At 43.1% G+C, this 17,371-nt stretch overlaps 1 long non-coding RNA gene across 1 annotated transcript; it reads left to right on the top strand.

Moving 5' to 3' along the window:
- Nucleotides 1–337: 337 nt before the first annotated feature.
- Nucleotides 338–14,065, top strand: LOC144324075 (uncharacterized). The gene is made up of 3 exons (XR_013389462.1): nucleotides 338–786; nucleotides 2,690–3,015; nucleotides 13,292–14,065. It is a non-coding gene; the product is annotated as an uncharacterized LOC144324075 (long non-coding RNA).
- Nucleotides 14,066–17,371: the final 3,306 nt, after the last annotated feature.

Below are 17,371 nucleotides of genomic sequence, written 5' to 3'. Positions count from 1 at the left end.
ATAGGACACTAGCAGCTCAGCTCCCAAGGTAGGTTCCAGTCTCCTGTCTGCCCACTAGAGTTGGGCACTGTCGAGGGCACCAGAAGAATGTGGGGTGGGGTGGGGGTGGGGACAGAGAAGAATGTGCCCTGAGCTGCAGCTGGAGTGAGTGAACTGGCCATCGCCCCAACTTCACTGCCCCCTGGCCATTTTCTGGGCCTCCCCCTCCTGGGAGCCCTCCAGAAACCCTGCTGGGCTGAATCGGCTCTCTGTCTGGGCCCAGGGCATTCATCCACGAATTGAGATGCTGGAGCTGAGTCAGAGGACAGGGGAAGCTTCAAGGACGTGAGGGAGAGCACGCTGGAGCTGCCCACGCCTCCCACACCGCCCAGGCCCGGCAGCAGTGCCGCCACATCCCAGGCTGTCCCGGCGGGCCCTCCACGCAGAGCCCACGGCCACGCAGGTTCCCGGGTGGCCCCCACCGCCCCCATCACAGGCTGCCTACTGGGATGGAGGGAAAGACCCTGGATCTGGCTGACGAGGAGTTGGTGCAGGGGGAGGTGGAGGGGGTCTTTGAGCTCTCACGGTTTTAAAATCTGTTCCTGGTGTTTAAAAATATTTATAAGATGCATCTAAGAGAAAAGAAAGAGTTTTGAGATCATCTGCTATGACAGCTTATCCAGACCATTCATTTGTTTATCCACCAAAGTATTTAATTGGAAGCTTATTCTCTGCACAGGCTCTATAAGAGGCACTTGGACTATATGTAAGGATGACCAGTGCAGGGGCACCTGCTGGCTCAGTCAGGTAAGCATCTGACTCTTGATTTCTGCTCAGGTCATGATCTCAGGGTGAGGTCAAGCCCTGCGTTGAGCTCTGTGCTCCGTGTCGAGTCTGCTTGTCCCTCTCCTCCTCCCTCTGCTTCTCACCCTGCTCTCATTCTCTCTCAAATAAATAAAAATCAATCAATCAATCAATCAATCAATCAATCAATCTAAAAACAAAGAAAGATGGATAGCATAGTCTCTGCTTTCATAGCGTTTACAACCCAAGTTGGGAGACAACTTACAATAACAAAAAGAAGGACATGGTGCAACTAGCAGCAGTGGCCTAGGATGAGTGTTCATTCTGGCTGGAGGGGTTTAGGGGAGGCTTCCTGGAGGGGAGCAGAGGGGTGGGTAGCATGGGTCTGAACCCTAAAGACTGAGTGTACCTGGTGAGGGGAACAGCATAAGCAAAGATGAGGAAGGTGGGAAGAGCGCTATGTGTTCTCAAATAGTTAAACCTCTGAGAGGGTTGATGCGGGTCTGGCCAGTCTACCTGGTCACGTTGTGACCCCACTTCCCTGCTCTCGTTTGACTAGGTCAGGCCAGGCACCCGTTCTGAGTCCTGTCCAAGAGGTGGTCTGGCGAGAACTCTCCACTCAAGGAATATTGGGACTGACTGGGTGAAGAGATTTTTGCCCTGTGAGGGTTGAAGTAGAGACAGGAAAAACAAGGCAGTTGGCTGGTGGTGAGAGTAGAAGGAAAAAGGCAGAGAGAGAAGAGAAGGAGGGCATATCCTCCTCAACAAGCAGAGCTCAAGAGCTGAGGAGGTAATGAGGTGGCCCAAGCTCTGAGCTCAGGAGCCCTGAGACTGCTGTCCACCTTGGTCTTTCTTGGTGGCTTCTCCTGGCTTTTGCCAGAAGGCTTAGACATGTGTTCGAGGTTTGCCATCACCTAGTTTTGTGCACTTGACTTGTCCCCTGGTCCCCACATGTGCTACAGGGGCAACCGATCTTTACAACTGATGTCATAAAGAAACAAATATGTTGGAAGACAGGCTGAGGAGCTGGAGCTCTGGTTTATGGGCAGGGGGACACTTGGCAGATTTCTGAGCTATTGAGGAAGATCCTCTGGCAATAGTGCGGAGCATGGGATAGAGCAGAGCAAGACTGGAGGAAGGGACTGCCGGCAGGAGACACTCCCGGGCTCCAGCAGAGAGGCCCTGAATGGAACTGGAAGATCATTGTGGCATAGAGCTAGCTACATGGACGGTCTTCAGAGACCTTAGGAGGTAAAAGTGATCAGATCTGGTGGCAGGTAGGTGGGGAATTGGGAGTGGGTGTAGAAGTCACAGGGAAGAACAGGTTCCGGAGAGGGAATGGGTTGACTTGGAGGACCTTCTAAGACCAGGATGGAGATCTGGGTCAGGACATAGAAAAATGCCCGGTATGACAAGAGAGTTTTCAACCACAAAGCATGACTGACCTCTCAGGGGGGACCAAGATGAAGCCACAGGTAGTGAGTGACACTCTCTGGAACTTTGCCCCTCCTCTTAGGTCCAAATCGGGAGATTCTGAAGGGTTGAGGTACGAAAACATCCAAACACGATCGAGTTGAGCCAATAAAGAATGGGAAGGACATCTGGATATCCAAACTGACAGTAAACACATGAAAGGGTGTTCAACAGGCCCACCTCTAACATTTAGGGCCCCAAAAATCCTAAGTCTAGTGATATCCCAATTAACATAAGTCATAATATTTAAGTGGTAAATTGAGTTAACTATTAAGTAAAATAAATTCTATCCTCTTGACTCCACCACATTCACAATGACCTGTGCCGGCCAGGTTCAAACTTAGAATTTTCAGATTCCTCGGAGCGCCACGGCCCAATGCGGTACTTCTGATAGAGTGGACGCACTCTCCTCTTCTTCCTTCTTCCTTCCCAGCGACATCTCTCCTGCAGCAGCTTCACACGTGAGCGGGGACAGGCCAGCCTTACATGCCCAAGGTCCGTGTACTTCCAGCAAACTTCTGCCCTGTGGCTACCCTTGAGACCGGAGACAATGTATACAGGTGGTACAGAGTATCCTTGGCAAATAGGCCGGAAGAAGTGGCCTGCGAAGACTCGGGAACCTGGTCTGAGGACATTTAGGCGGAGAATTCCAGAGCCTTAAGCACCAGCTCCATCCTTAACTGATAACTCAGCCTCTCTGAGCCTCAGTTTGGTCGCTATAAAGGCTCAATAGAACTGCCTCCACTCGCTTGTTATGAGGTAAGAACATTATGTAACTCTAAATTCCCATTCAAATGTTAGTCCCATAAATTTCACAGTACAGGGCTGGGCACCACGTGACAGCTTGGCTCAGACTGCAGGGTGTCACCGGGAATAATGACAAGCTAAGAGAGGGGCTGGGCTCCAGCTGACCCCCTCCTTCAGTCTCACTGGGGAAGGGGAGAAGGCAGCTAAGGAGCCCCAGCCCCAGGGCCAGGTGGGTAGGAGCCTGGGCCAGTCTGGCCCCCTCAGGCCTTCAGGCAATCCAGGGCCTTGGCTGGGAGGCCTTGGCTAGGAGGCCTGGCTGGGCTTGGAGCTCTGGCAGCGGCCCTGAGTTGGGTAACAGGACTCTGGCCCCGGTGGCCTATCTGCCAACTGGGCTGGCTTGCAGTTTGGGTAGGGCGGCATGAGTGCCAGAAGCAGAGAGACCTATTTTTGCTCCAGCCACAGGCCAGCGGCTGAAAAGAAAAGTTAAATTAAGATGACTTCGGTTTTTTTTTTCTTGGCCCAACCAGAGTGCAGCTTGCCTACTTTTTGAACAGAAGTGATTACAGAATCTCTTCAGTGAAAAGAATGAATCCTAAATGTGCGTAGGTCTGCCCTGGGGCTGGCAAAGGGGTGGACATATAGGGACGGAAGACAGAAGGGAGAGGAGGGAGGGGGAGAGGGAGACAGAGGGAAGAGGGGAGAGGGAAGAGGAAGCAGGTATAGCTGCAGATATGCCGGGGGCCCATGGAAGAGAGAGAGAGAGAGGGAGGAGGAGACATAGATGGACAGAGCAAGGAAAGATTCAGTGGGTTTGGAGGAATGCATAGAAGGAGGCTGTGAGTGATGTGTGTTTGGATGTGACTTTGCTCCTGGTTAACCATTGTCCAGGCTCTTGGACTGCCCGTCCCCCCCTTCCCCCCGGGAACACACAGAGAGGACATTCTCTAGGCACTAACCCAAGCAATCCATGAAAGAAGTTCTTCTCTATCACCTCAAGTGTTGGCTCAAGCCAAGGAGGCACATTCCTTTTCTGCATCCCTGTCATTTCCTTGAACAAGGGCAGGAAAAGGACCAACCTGGACTGGACCCTGGTAGACAGCGTCCCTCCCACCTCGTGGGGAGGACAATCAAAGAAGTAGAGGTATCCACTTCCAAACAGCTTTCCTGAATATCAGGGTCCTAGGCCCAGCCACACAGCAGGCTGGACATCCAGGCTCAGTGGGCAGCTACTTCCAGAGACGAGGTTTGAGAAGTGCCAGGGAGACATCCCTATCCCCAAATACTGCCCCTGTTGCCTGTCAGGGCCTTGACCTTCACCACCTCAAGGCAGCAGGAGTCAGGATGCTAGCTGGGGGTTCCTTGAAAAGCTCTCCCAGGCCCAATTTCCTATCTTATATGGGGATCCTGTTCATTTCCTGCCCATTTCTCAGGGTTGCTGTGAGAATCAACGTAACAATGGATGTGCAAGATCATGGCCTGAGTCGGCCTCTGGCTCTGCTACTAACTAGCCTGGTGAATCAGGGCCCTCTGTTTCCTCGCTCATATGACTAGAAATAAGTTGCTGTGACAATGAAGAAAAGTAATTATTTGTAATGATCTAGCCCCAGTTGGTGGCCAGTAGAGAGTACTTAGGTACTTTCTCTAGCATCAGCTATAAAACTAAAACATTATTATGCTTCCTTTGTGCATAGGGACCCATATCACTTTTTGGACCCAAATGCATATATTCTGGGGAGGGAAACACTCCTAATCTGGTGTTAACATATTCTGACAAATATTTTCCAATAGGACAGGCAGCTGAGAGCAAGTTTCTGATGGCCTGCCACAACACAGCCTAGGTAAGGGCTGATAAACAGAGTGAGAAAAGGATCCAAGGCTGGGCACTGCCAGGGTCCAATGAGGAAACCACTCAATTCCCCAGCTGGCAAATTCTAACAGGTTCTTTAAAACTCAACCCAAATGTCACCTTTTCAGTAATACCTTCCCAACCTGACACTGCCAGTTCCTTCTCTGGGGCCCATCACGCTGTCTGTAACTGTTCTGTTACATTTCTCACATTTTACTGCAATTATGGGTTGCCTCCCCTAGCAAACTGTATTCTTCGTGAGCAAGGACTGTGTTGTGTTCAACTCTGGATCACCAGCCCCTGGCAAAATGCCTGGTTCAGAAAGACACTCAGGGTTTATGAAATAAGTACCCAGGCTTGCCTGCCCTCTGGGGAAACCAGAAAACAGAAATGTTTAACCTCTGAGAAGATCCCCCTCATTATCAGGGTACAAGCGCTTGGATTTGCCTTTATAGCCTTTATAGATTACGAGTTGATAGATCTCATTTGCTCCTCAAAATGGTCCCATGGGGTAGATAGGAAAGGTGCCGCGCAGGCCAAGATAGCTGAGAAAAAGAGCTAAGGGAGACTAAAGGTTTTACTCAAGGTCATCCACCCAGCAAAGAGTAGAGCCAGGACTGGCACCCAGGCTCCTGAATTCTAGTCCAGGAGAAATCTGGTAAGGTCTTACTGGGCCAAGAAACTCCAAGCCAGATGAGGAAAGAAAAGTGGGATAGAGTTTCTAGGTTTTTTTTTTTTTTTTTTTTAAGCTAAAGAATTATATACCTTTTAAAGAAAGCTTATTTTAAAAAAAGAAAAGCCCAATAACTAAAATTTACAAAACATCTAAAAGCAGAATGTTAATACATTTCTTTGAACAGAAGTTCAAATGTATACTTTTCTCATTATTGAGCTGCTGAATGAGGATAATAAAGTTGTAAATCATGCAGAAATGTAAAGATTCCACAGGATCTCTGCAGCCAAGTAAGCCTCATTATCAAATGGGTTTTTGGATTTTGTTTTGAATCATAATTGTTTAGTTTTACAGCTTACATTAGAGAAAGTAGCTAAGTACTTTCTAATGGCCGTCAAGGAGGTGCCAAATCATTGCAAATATCACTTTTCTCCGTTTGTCACACAAATGGACTCATGCTATAAATACGGCTAGAAGCTTTTTTTTTTTTTAAACCTTAATATATCTTGTCCTCTCTTTGATATGAACACACACAGATCAGCCTCTCTTCTTAATAGTGCAGAGTATTCCATACGCTGAGGTCTAGATCTTTGCGTCCCCCCAACATTTTTATGTTAAGACCTAATTCCCAGTGCAATGGTATTTGGAGGTGTGGCTTTTGTGAGGTGATTAGACCATAAAACTGGAATCTCCATGAAGGGGATGAATGCCCCAGAGGGCTCCCTCACTCCTTCTGTCACGTGAAGACCCAGAGAAAAGACCAGTGCCTTCGAACCAGGAAGCAGGCCCTCCCGGAACATTGTATCTGCTGCTACCTCGATCGTAGACTTCCAGCCTCTAGATCTGTGAAAATCCATTTTTGTAGTCTATAAGCTACCCAGTCTGTGCTGTTCTGTTACAGTAGCCTGGATAGATGAAGATACCATGAAAAGGATGCATCACTATTTGTTTAGCTAGTCATGGACTGGGAGACATTTGTGGTTTTTCCAATAAGTGCCTTTGAACACAGAGTGCCTCCTCATGGAGTATGCCTATGGGAGAAAAGACCAGCAGAGGGGGTGTTCAGTCAAAGAGTAAGGTGCCTTTTCATAGATATTCCCAATTGGCCTTCAACCAAGTCAGCCTCAATCTGCACCCTTACCTACCTGCTAATCCACCCTCATCTTTGCTCGTGAGGAGTATAAGATTCTCATTTCTGTGCCAATATGCTCCAAGAACTTGGCATGGATACCAAAAGATTGGGATTGTCCCCTGCATATTCTCGGACCATAATGCCTTGAAATTAGAACTAAATCACAACAAGAAGTTTGGAAGGACCTCAAACACGTGGAGGTTAAGGACCATCCTGCTAAAAGATAAAAGGGTCAACCAGGAAATTAAGGAAGAATTAAAAAGATTCATGGAAACTAATGAGAATGAAGATACAACCGTTCAAAATCTTTGGGATGCAGCAAAAGCAGTCCTAAGGGGGAAATACATCGCAATACAAGCATCCATTCAAAAACTGGAAAGAACTCAAATACAAAAGCTAACCTTACACATAAAGGAGCTAGAGAAAAAAACAGCAAATAGATCCTACACCCAAGAGAAGAAGGGAGTTAATAAAGATTCGAGCAGAACTCAACGAAATCGAGACCAGAAGAACTGTGGAACAGATCAACAGAACCAGGAGTTGGTTCTTTGAAAGAATTAATAAGATAGATAAACCATTAGCCAGCCTTATTAAAAAGAAGAGAGAAAAGACTCAAATTAATAAAATCATGAATGAGAAAGGAGAGATCACTACCAACACCAAGGAAATACAAACGATTTTAAAAACATATTATGAACAGCTATACGCCAATAAATTAGGCAATCTAGAAGAAATGGACGCATTCCTGGAAAGCCACAAACTACCAAAACTGGAACAGGAAGAAATAGAAAACCTGAACAGGCCAATAACCAGGGAGGAAATTGAAGCAGTCATCAAAAACCTCCCAAGACACAAGAGTCCAGGGCCAGATGGATTCCCAGGGGAATTTTATCAAACGTTTAAAGAAGAAATCATACCTATTCTCCTAAAGCTGTTTGGAAAGATAGAAAGAGATGGAGTACTTCCAAATTCGTTCTATGAAGCCAGCATCACCTTAATTCCAAAGCCAGACAAAGACCCCACCAAAAAGGAGAATTACAGACCAATATCCCTGAAGAACATGGATGCAAAAATTCTCAACAAGATACTGGCCAATGGGATCCAACAGTACATTAAGAAAATTATTCACCATGACCAAGTAGGATTTATCCCTGGGACACAAGGCTGGTTCAACACCCGTAAAACAATCAATGTGATTCATCATATCAGCAAGAGAAAAACCAAGAACCATATGATCCTCTCATTGGATGCAGAGAAAGCATTTGACAAAATACAGCATCCATTCCTGATCAAAACTCTTCAGAGTGTAGGGATAGAGGGAACATTCCTCGACATCTTAAAAGCCATCTATGAAAAGCCCACAGCAAATATCATTCTCAATGGGGAAGCACTAGGAGCCTTTCCCCTAAGATCAGGAACAAGACAGGGATGTCCACTCTCACCACTGCTGTTCAACATAGTACTGGAAGTCCTAGCCTCAGCAATCAGACAACAAAAAGACATTAAAGGCATTCAAATTGGCAAAGAAGAAGTCAAACTCTCCCTCTTCGCCGATGACATGATACTCTACATAGAAAACCCAAAAGTCTCCACCCCAAGATTGCTAGAACTCATACAGCAATTCGGTAGCGTGGCAGGATACAAAATCAATGCCCAGAAATCAGTGGCATTTCTATACACTAACAATGAGACTGAAGAAAGAGAAATTAAGGAGTCAATCCCATTTACAATTGCACCCAAAAGCATAAGATACCTAGGAATAAACCTAACCAAAGATGTAAAGGATCTATACCCTCAAAACTATAGAACACTTCTGAAAGAAATTGAGGAAGACACAAAGAGATGGAAAAATATTCCATGCTCATGGATTGGCAGAATTAATATTGTGAAAATGTCAATGTTACCCAGGGCAATATACACGTTTAATGCAATCCCTATCAAAATACCATGGACTTTCTTCAGAGAGTTAGAACAAATTATTTTAAGATTTGTGTGGAATCAGAAAAGACCCCGAATAGCCAGGGGAATTTTAAAAAAGAAAACCATATCTGGGTGCATCACAATGCCAGATTTCAGGTTGTACTACAAAGCTGTGGTCATCAAGACAGTGTGGTACTGGCACAAAAACAGACACATAGATCAATGGAACAGAATAGAGAATCCAGAAGCGGACCCTGAACTTTATGGGCAACTAATATTCGATAAAGGAGGAAAGACTATCCATTGGAAGAAAGACAGTCTCTTCAATAAATGGTGCTGGGAAAATTGGACATCCACATGCAGAAGAATGAAACTAGACCACTCTCTTGCACCATACACAAAGATAAACTCAAAATGGATGAAAGATCTAAATGTGAGACAAGATTCCATCAAAATCCTAGAGAAGAACACAGGCAACACCCTTTTTGAACTCGGCCATAGTAACTTCTTGCAAGATACATCCACGAAGTCAAAAGAAACAAAAGCAAAAATGAACTATTGGGACTTAATCAAGATAAGAAGCTTTTGCACAGCAAAGGACACAGTCAACAAAACTCAAAGACAACCTACAGAATGGGAGAAGATATTTGCAAATGACATATCAGATAAAGGGCTAGTTTCCAAGATCTATAAAGAACTTATTAAACTCAACACCAAAGAAACAAACAATCCAATCATGAAATGGGCAAAAGACATGAACAGAAATCTCACAGAGGAAGACATAGACATGGCCAACATGCATATGAGAAAATGTTCTGCATCACTTGCCATCAGGGAAATACAAATCAAAACCACAATGAGATACCACCTCACACCAGTGAGAATGGGGAAAATTAACAAGGCAGGAAACAACAAATGTTGGAGAGGATGCGGAGAAAAGGGAACCCTCTTACACTGTTGGTGGGAATGTGAACTGGTGCAGCCACTCTGGAAAACTGTGTGGAGGTTCCTCAAACAGTTAAAAATATACCTGCCCTACGACCCAGCAATTGCACTGTTGGGGATTTACCCCAAAGATACAAATGCAATGAAACGCTGGGACACCTGCACCCCGATGTTTATAGCAGCAATGGCCACGATAGCCAAACTGTGGAAGGAGCCTCGGTGTCCAACGAAAGATGAATGGATAAAGAAGATGTGGTTTATGTATACAATGGAATATTACTCAGCTATTAGAAATGACAAATACCCACCATTTGCTTCAACGTGGATGGAACTGGAGGGTATTATGCTGAGTGAAGTAAGTCAGTCGGAGAAGGACAAACATTATATGTTCTCATTCATTTGGGGAATATAAATAATAGTGAAAGGTAATATAAGGGAAGGGAGAAGAAATGTGTGGGGAATATCAGAAAGGGAGACAGAACGTAAAGACTGCTAACTCTGGGAAACGAACTAGGGGTGGTGGAAGGGGAGGAGGGCGGGGGGTGGGAGTGAATGGGTGACGGGCACTGGGTGTTATTCTGTATGTTAGTAAATTGAACACCAATAAAAAAAAAAAAAAAAAAAAGAACTTGGCATGGCATCATCTGATTTGCGTGTCTTGAATTATGAATGACATGAAGAATTTATGCATTCATCTCCTGCGGATGGCATTTCTTTCTTTCTTTTTTTTTTTTTTTTGTAATGTCTATCCATATTCCTTGCCTATTTTCCTCCTGGTTTTATCTTTTCTCCCTTTTTGATTTATTAATCTCTGAATACAAAGGGGGTTTCCACCCCCAGTGTCAACCAAGAATCTTTTATTCGGCACAACTGTCCTTCAAGAGCAAGGGAGAAATTAAGACATCCCCAGATAAACAAATCTGCAGGAGTTAAGCCAAAACCCAAGGGACCACCCTGCAGGCAATGTCTGTGTCCAGGACCAACATAAAGAAGCAGAGTACACAGTGGCCGCACTCCATACATGCCTTTTCAACGGACAGGCTGTATATGCCAAGTGGTCTCCTGTCACCAACTTCCGGGAGTCATGCTGTCGGCCTTATCAGATGGGGAAGCTTATCCCTGGTGGTTTCTGCAATTTCAGGTACCTGCAAGCTTCATGTACCTGCAATCTCCTAAAACCTCTGGTGGTGGCTCTATGGGTGGGGCTGCTGGTACAGGTATCTCAGGACCAGCCTTCCAAGACTTCTCATACCATAAGGTCCCCATACTCTGAGATGGACCTGATGCTTTGCCCCAGTAACAGTGTTCCAAGCCTCTTGTACCCTCAGACTATCCCTGAGTCCCATCCCCAGGACCAGTACCTAAGTCCCAACCAAAACCAAAACTGAAATCAAAACCAACAACAACAACAACAAAAAAAACAAACCTTTTAAGGTCTTTCGTCTCTTTGCTGATATTTCCGTTTTGTTTAGACATTGTTTTCTTGACTTCACATATTTCTTTCGATTTTCAAATATCTTTAAGTTGGTTGTTTTAAAGTCTTTGTCTAGTAGATCTGCCATCAGAGCCTTTTCAGAAACAGTTCTGATTGATTAACTTGTTTTTCTTTGAGAAGGCCATACTTTCCTACTTTTTTTTTTTTTTTATGTCTTGTGATTTAAAAAAAAACCTGGACAATTGGATCTAATACTGTGATAACTCTGGAAATCAGATTTTCTCCCTTCCCTGGGGTTTGCTATTTTTTTTTATTATTGTTTGTGCTTGTTTATTAATTATTGTAGGCTATCTCAGTGTCAAGGATCTGCCTAAGGTGTAAACTTAACGTCTTCTTGGATTTTTTCTGAACTTGTACCTTTCTCTGGGCATGTGTGGTCACTAACTTACCTTAGATATGCAATTGCTTTTGAATACCTGGTTTTCTATGTCTGGCTCCCACAAGTGGAAAAAGAAAAAAAATTAAAAGGGGGAGAAAAGGGGTGTTAGCTCTTTAAATGTCCCCCAGAAGCGACTTGGGGAGGAGCGAGAACAGCTTGCAACAATGGAAGGAGATGTAACAACAATGGCCACTCATCTCTTTGCACCTCTGTGCAAAGAAGCAACAGTCAGCTATGGAGCATAGATCCCTGATAGAGGATAGAGTCCCTTTTGCCTACCCTGGTTTCCACATGCATCATGCCAGCTGTTCCTAGAATGTGTGCTCAGCTGCCTCCCAAGGGGTCGGGGGTTGAGGGGATGGCTGACTGCAACAGTGCTAAGAGCTGAACTTGGCTAAGAGTAATAGCAGTGTCCTGTTCAAGCCTTTCCCTGGAAGTGACAAGCCTTCCATAGACTCCAAAGTTCCAGAACAGTTACATCAGATGGATCCTGTCAGTGCAATTGTTGTCTAGGTGGGGAGGCACGTGGTGAGGATTCCTGGTTTCTGGTGCAGCCTACTTTGCCACTTTCTCAGAATCCTCTCTATTTAGCTTTATTTTGATTAAATTTATGTGAACATAGTTGGGAGATTACAGTAGCTATATAAGGTTTATTATGATTATTAGTACATTTACCCTCATACTCTCCATTAATTATTGCTCTCCAGAAGCAACCAGTTCCAACCACTTAGTTGATACATTTGGTATTTATGGCCACATCTCCAAATAACGTGCTTATACTGCTCTTTATTGATTTTTCAGTTCTAGATATGATCTAGTGATTTCCTGCTGTGGAAGGCAAGGATTTAGCTCTGTTTTAACCCTGGCCTGTCCCATCACATTTCATTCATGCATGCTCTTCATTCCTCTGTCCTCCCAATGCAGTTACATCAGAATTACACTATTCTTTGTTTGCATTTTTCATGACGTTGTAAATGCCAGTTCCAGTTGAGACATAGAGTAAATTCTGATTGCTTTACTTTTTCCCAACATGTTTTTTCTTCCCTGGAATTCATATTTGTTTTATTTTCTCATTATCTTACTTTTTGACAAACTCATCATTAGTTCTACTTCAAACTCTCAGTTGTGTAAATCTCTCACTGTGTTCAAACATATTAGGTGTTCTATCAGTGTAATCTCATGGAATAGTCTTCTGAGTCTTCTGACAATTTGAATCTGTCCTCTTTGCTCTCTGAACTTGGCACATAGCTGCTGTCTTTGGAATTTTTTTCTCCATCATTTTGGGGATTTCCTTCTCTTCCTTGTATTGAATCTGTTTCCTGGATAGTCTGTTTTCCCAAAGTTTCTGAGAAAGGGTGTGTGGGAGACTTTTCTAAAACTTGAGTATCCCAGAGTGACTCTATTCTACATGAAAACTTAATTGATTATTTGTCTTGGGTATAAAATTCTTTATTTAAAGTAATTTTTTAATCAGAATTTTAAAAATACTGCTTCATTACATTGTCTTACACACTTGTCTTTGAGAATTATGAAGTCATTTTAATTCGAAATGTTTGTTTCTGATATCTTTTTTCATTCTCAGAATCTTGTGAGATCTTCCCTTTGACTTCCAGTCTTCTGAAATTTCATGATATGCATTGGGGAAGGTCTATTTTAATCCATCGTGCTAGAAACTTGAAGAGCCTTTTAATCTAGATCTAATGAGCTTCTCATCTAGAGAATTTTCTTCTATTATTTCTTTGATTAATTTTGCCCCTTTCCCAGTGACCCTCATCTCTTGGTGTTCATATTCTTGTGCAATTCCCTCCAATATTGAAAAAGGTGACCTTTCTGATCAGTTGAATATTGTAGTAGTGATACTATGTGATATCCAAAGCTAATCACTAAACACATTTCAGCCTTTTCCTTGGTCTCTTGGATCACTGTCTTGGAGAAAGCCAGCTGTCATCTCAGCAAGACACTCAAGCCACCCTTTAAAGAGGCTCACATGGTGAGGAACTAAGATCCTCTGCCAACAAAGAGCACAAACTTGACAGTCATATGAGTGAGCCATTGTGGAAGCAGATTCTCCAGCTATAGTCAAGCTTTAAGAAAACTGCAGCCCTGGTCAACATCTGGTTGAACTTCATGAGAAACCCAGAGCCAGAACCATTCAGTTAAATTATTCCTGAACTCATGGCCACATAAACTATGTAATCCTCATTCATGGGAGAAAAGTTTGAAAAGTTTCTCTGTACTAGATATCTGTTGTTTTGCTTGTTCAGCATTTCTTCTTCTGGTGAAATAATATCTCTTCTCCTCTGGGGAGTCATCTGTGTGGGTTGGACAGAGCTTGCTCCATTCCCTGACCCCAGATCAAAAGATGAGCCAGACCTGATCAATGAGACTCATCGCTGGACTTATTAGAACCATCACATAGTGAATTACACTCAGTCCACAGAAGGAAGAGGTCTGGAGCTGCTGGTGGCCATCCAAACTGTGTGGATGGAGCCTTCTTGGGAATGAAGTCAACAGAACAAAGCAGAACCAACAGAGAAATAGTTTCTTGCTGGCACCACTGGAGGTTTGCAATCTAACCATCACTACTGTTAATATCACCCCTCAAACCTCCCAGTTACCTGAACCAATACATTCCATTTGTTAAAAAAAAAAAAAAAAAAAAAAAAAATAAAGGATCTTTGTCTTTGTAGTACTATCTGCCTCTTTCCTGCCTCACTTGTTAGATGTTTCTATTGTAACCGGATGCTTATTTTTAACAAACATTTTTCTGCATCTATTGAAGAAGGAATGCTTGTGTATGCTTATGTATAAGTGAAATGAATAATGGCAATAATGCAGAGAACAGGAAGGAGGAAATAGGGCTATTTTGTTATAATATGCTCCTCATACTACTTGTGTACAGTACAGTGGTATTTAAAAGTGGAACTAGATTAGTTGTAAAGGTACATTGCAAACCCTAGGCCAGTCACTAAGAAAGGGCAAAAGAAATATGCTAAGAAAGCAGAGAAAATGGAATGATATAAAATACTTGCTTAAAATTATAAAAGGGGGTAGCCCCAGTGGCACAGCGATTTAGCACCACCTGCAGCCCAGGGCGTGATCCTGGAGACCCGGGATCGAGTCCCACATCGGGCTCCTTGCATGGAGCCTGCTTCTCCCTCTGCCTGTGTCTCTGCCTCTCTTTCTCTCTCTCTCTGTGTTTCTCATGAATAAATAAATAAATCTTCTCCCTCTGCCTGTGTCTCTGCCTCTCTTTCTCTCTCTCTCTCTGTGTTTCTCATGAATAAATAAATAAATCTTTAAAAAAATAAAATAAAATAAAATTATAAAAGGCAGAAAGTGAGTAGAAGGCAGAAATAGAGACCAAGAACAAAGGCAACAAATGGAAAAATGGTAACAAAATTAGTTAAAATATGTCAATAACTACTTTGAACATCAATGATCTTAATGTACCAATTAAAAGACAGAGATTGTCAGAGTGGATCAAAACATAAGACCTAAGCATATGTTGTTTATAAGAAACTCATTTAAATGTAAAGATATATTTGGATTAGAAATTAGTGAGTGGAGGATGTGAAGGTAATCTGGCTGTGACATCTGTCACCCCATTGATCGCCAGGGTTGATTCGGCTGATCTGGTTGGCTAGGTGGGTGTCTCCTTCCTCCCTCACTGCTCCATGTGAATCCCTCCTGAAGCTGCATGCTCCGTCAAAGAGGACGACTATACCCAATAAAGGAGGACCATTCTTTGGTCAAGGGTTTACGAGTAGCTGCGCTCCCCTGCTAGAACCTCCAAACAAGCTCTCAAGAAATTAGTGAATGAAAAAAAAAAAAAAAAAAGAAATTAGTGAATGGAGAAAAACATGCCATACTAACACTAATCAAAAGAATGCAGGAATAGGTATATTAAGTTTAGACAGAGCCAACTTCAAAGCGAGGAAAGTTATCAGAGATGAAGAAGTGCATTACATAATGATAAAGGGGTCAGTCCTCCAAGAAGACATAACAACCCTTAATGTGTATGCAACTAACAACAAAGCATAGAACTATGAAAGGCAAAAATTAATAGAAATGTAGAGAGAAATGGAAGCACCCACTAGCATAGCTGGAAATTTGCCACCCCTCTATCAGAAAGGAGCTGGGCTGGCAGGCAGAAAATCATCAAGGACATAGTTGAACCCAACAACACCATGAATCAACTGGATATAATGGACATGTAGAGACTACTTCATCCAATGGCAGAACACACATTCTTCTCAGGCTCACATGGAACATTCACCAGGATAAACCATGTTCTGTACCATAAAACAGAATTTAACAAATTTAAAGGAGTAGGAATCATATCATGTATGCTCTCAGGCCACAAGGGAAGTAAACTAGAAATTGATAACAAAAAGATTACCACTGAAAATAAAGATTAAATATTACTCTTCTAAGTAATATGAGTAAAAGTAACCTTGAGACATTTAAAAATGCTCTGAACTAAATGAAATGAAAACACAACTAGCAACATTTGTGGGATACAGTGAAATTGTTGCTTTCAGGGTAATTTATAGTAATAAATGCATATATTAGAAAAAAATAGAAAATGAGTACATTTCTGGAACAACATAAACACTAACAATAGACTCATGAGGATAATTTTTAAAATAAGTAATCAACCAATGAGACTAAAAGAAGGTGAATCAGTGACCAAAGCTTCCTACTCTCAAGGGGTACCAGGTACAGATGGTTTTATATAGAAGCTTCACTTCAGCAAATAGAAAAACATACAAATTGTTTCAGATACTTGAGAAGAAAAGCTATCCTGCTTATTTTGTAAAGTACATTAGTCAGGTTCTGCTGTGATAATGTCACGTAACAAATAACACCTTAAAACTCAGTGATTAATGACACTGATTATTTCTTACTCATTTGTCTATGGATCACTATGCTACATATAATTATATCAGTCAATATAGAAAACATATTTAATAAAAAATGATAAAACAAGCAAACAAACCAGATCTCATAGCAAACTGGCATTAGAAAATAACATGAAAAGGGACAGCTTTCAAAAACCTATAGCAAGAGTACAGGTTGCAAAACTGTATGAAAAACAAAACCCCAAAAACGACCCAAAAAACAAACCTATAGCAATCATTATATTCTAGATGGAAGCTATGGACTTCCTGTTAAAAACCAAGCGCAAATCAAGAATGTTGGGCTTTAATGGCCTCTAGACAAATTGTCCTTGTGGTCCTCACCACAGTAGATTTGGAGGTTGAGGGATTAGGAAGTCTTTGACTGGTGGCTTTTACTTCTCCCATGAAGCATAAGGCAAAGTCATCAGCTGAAAGTATGGGAAGGGAAGATTAGCTGCAAAGTTCAGCAAGAGAGAAAGGTACTAACTAACCGTTCCCTAGAATGGGAGAACAAACTCTTTTGGGAATCATCCAATGATTGCCAGAAGCAGCTAAATGGCCATTGTGTTTGGTAGTCGTGAAGCTAAGGGGATACCTTTGAGCTAAAGCTTGTGATTTTTCTCACCCAATACCTAGCTGCTCAGGGGTAGAAGGCACAGTGAAATTGCTGGATTTAAGCAAGTTTGGGATTTTGCCAGATAAGTCATGCTAAGCCCCAAGGAAGCTAAGATTGTTTGAAAGATAGTATTTATAATGATGATGGACTCTCAGCCAGGTAAAGAGGACTCTGAAGACTAAAGAAGGCTGACAGATGGTGAAGAGGTGATGGGCTCGCTGGATTGTAAGTCTCAATGGAGTTGCAGAGGGAACACAAAACCTCAGTGCTCTGTTGGCTAGAAGGCTAGAAGATTGTGGTGAGACAGTCTGAGGCTTGTGGTTGAGTTTCAGAAATGCCACAGTTACTGGGGCTGAAGAGGAATAGGATGACCATTGGAGTGGGGGTGGCTGAGTTGGGGTGGAAGAAAGTTGGAGTTGGAGGTAGGGAGGGCAGGGAACTGGGAGATCAGGGCGTTA

Source organism: Canis aureus, chromosome 11 (assembly GCF_053574225.1).
Source record: "Canis aureus isolate CA01 chromosome 11, VMU_Caureus_v.1.0, whole genome shotgun sequence".
Taxonomy (NCBI): Eukaryota; Metazoa; Chordata; class Mammalia; order Carnivora; family Canidae; genus Canis; species Canis aureus.
Note: the sequence above shows the minus strand (reverse complement) of the source record. Positions and strands in the feature narration are given on the sequence as shown.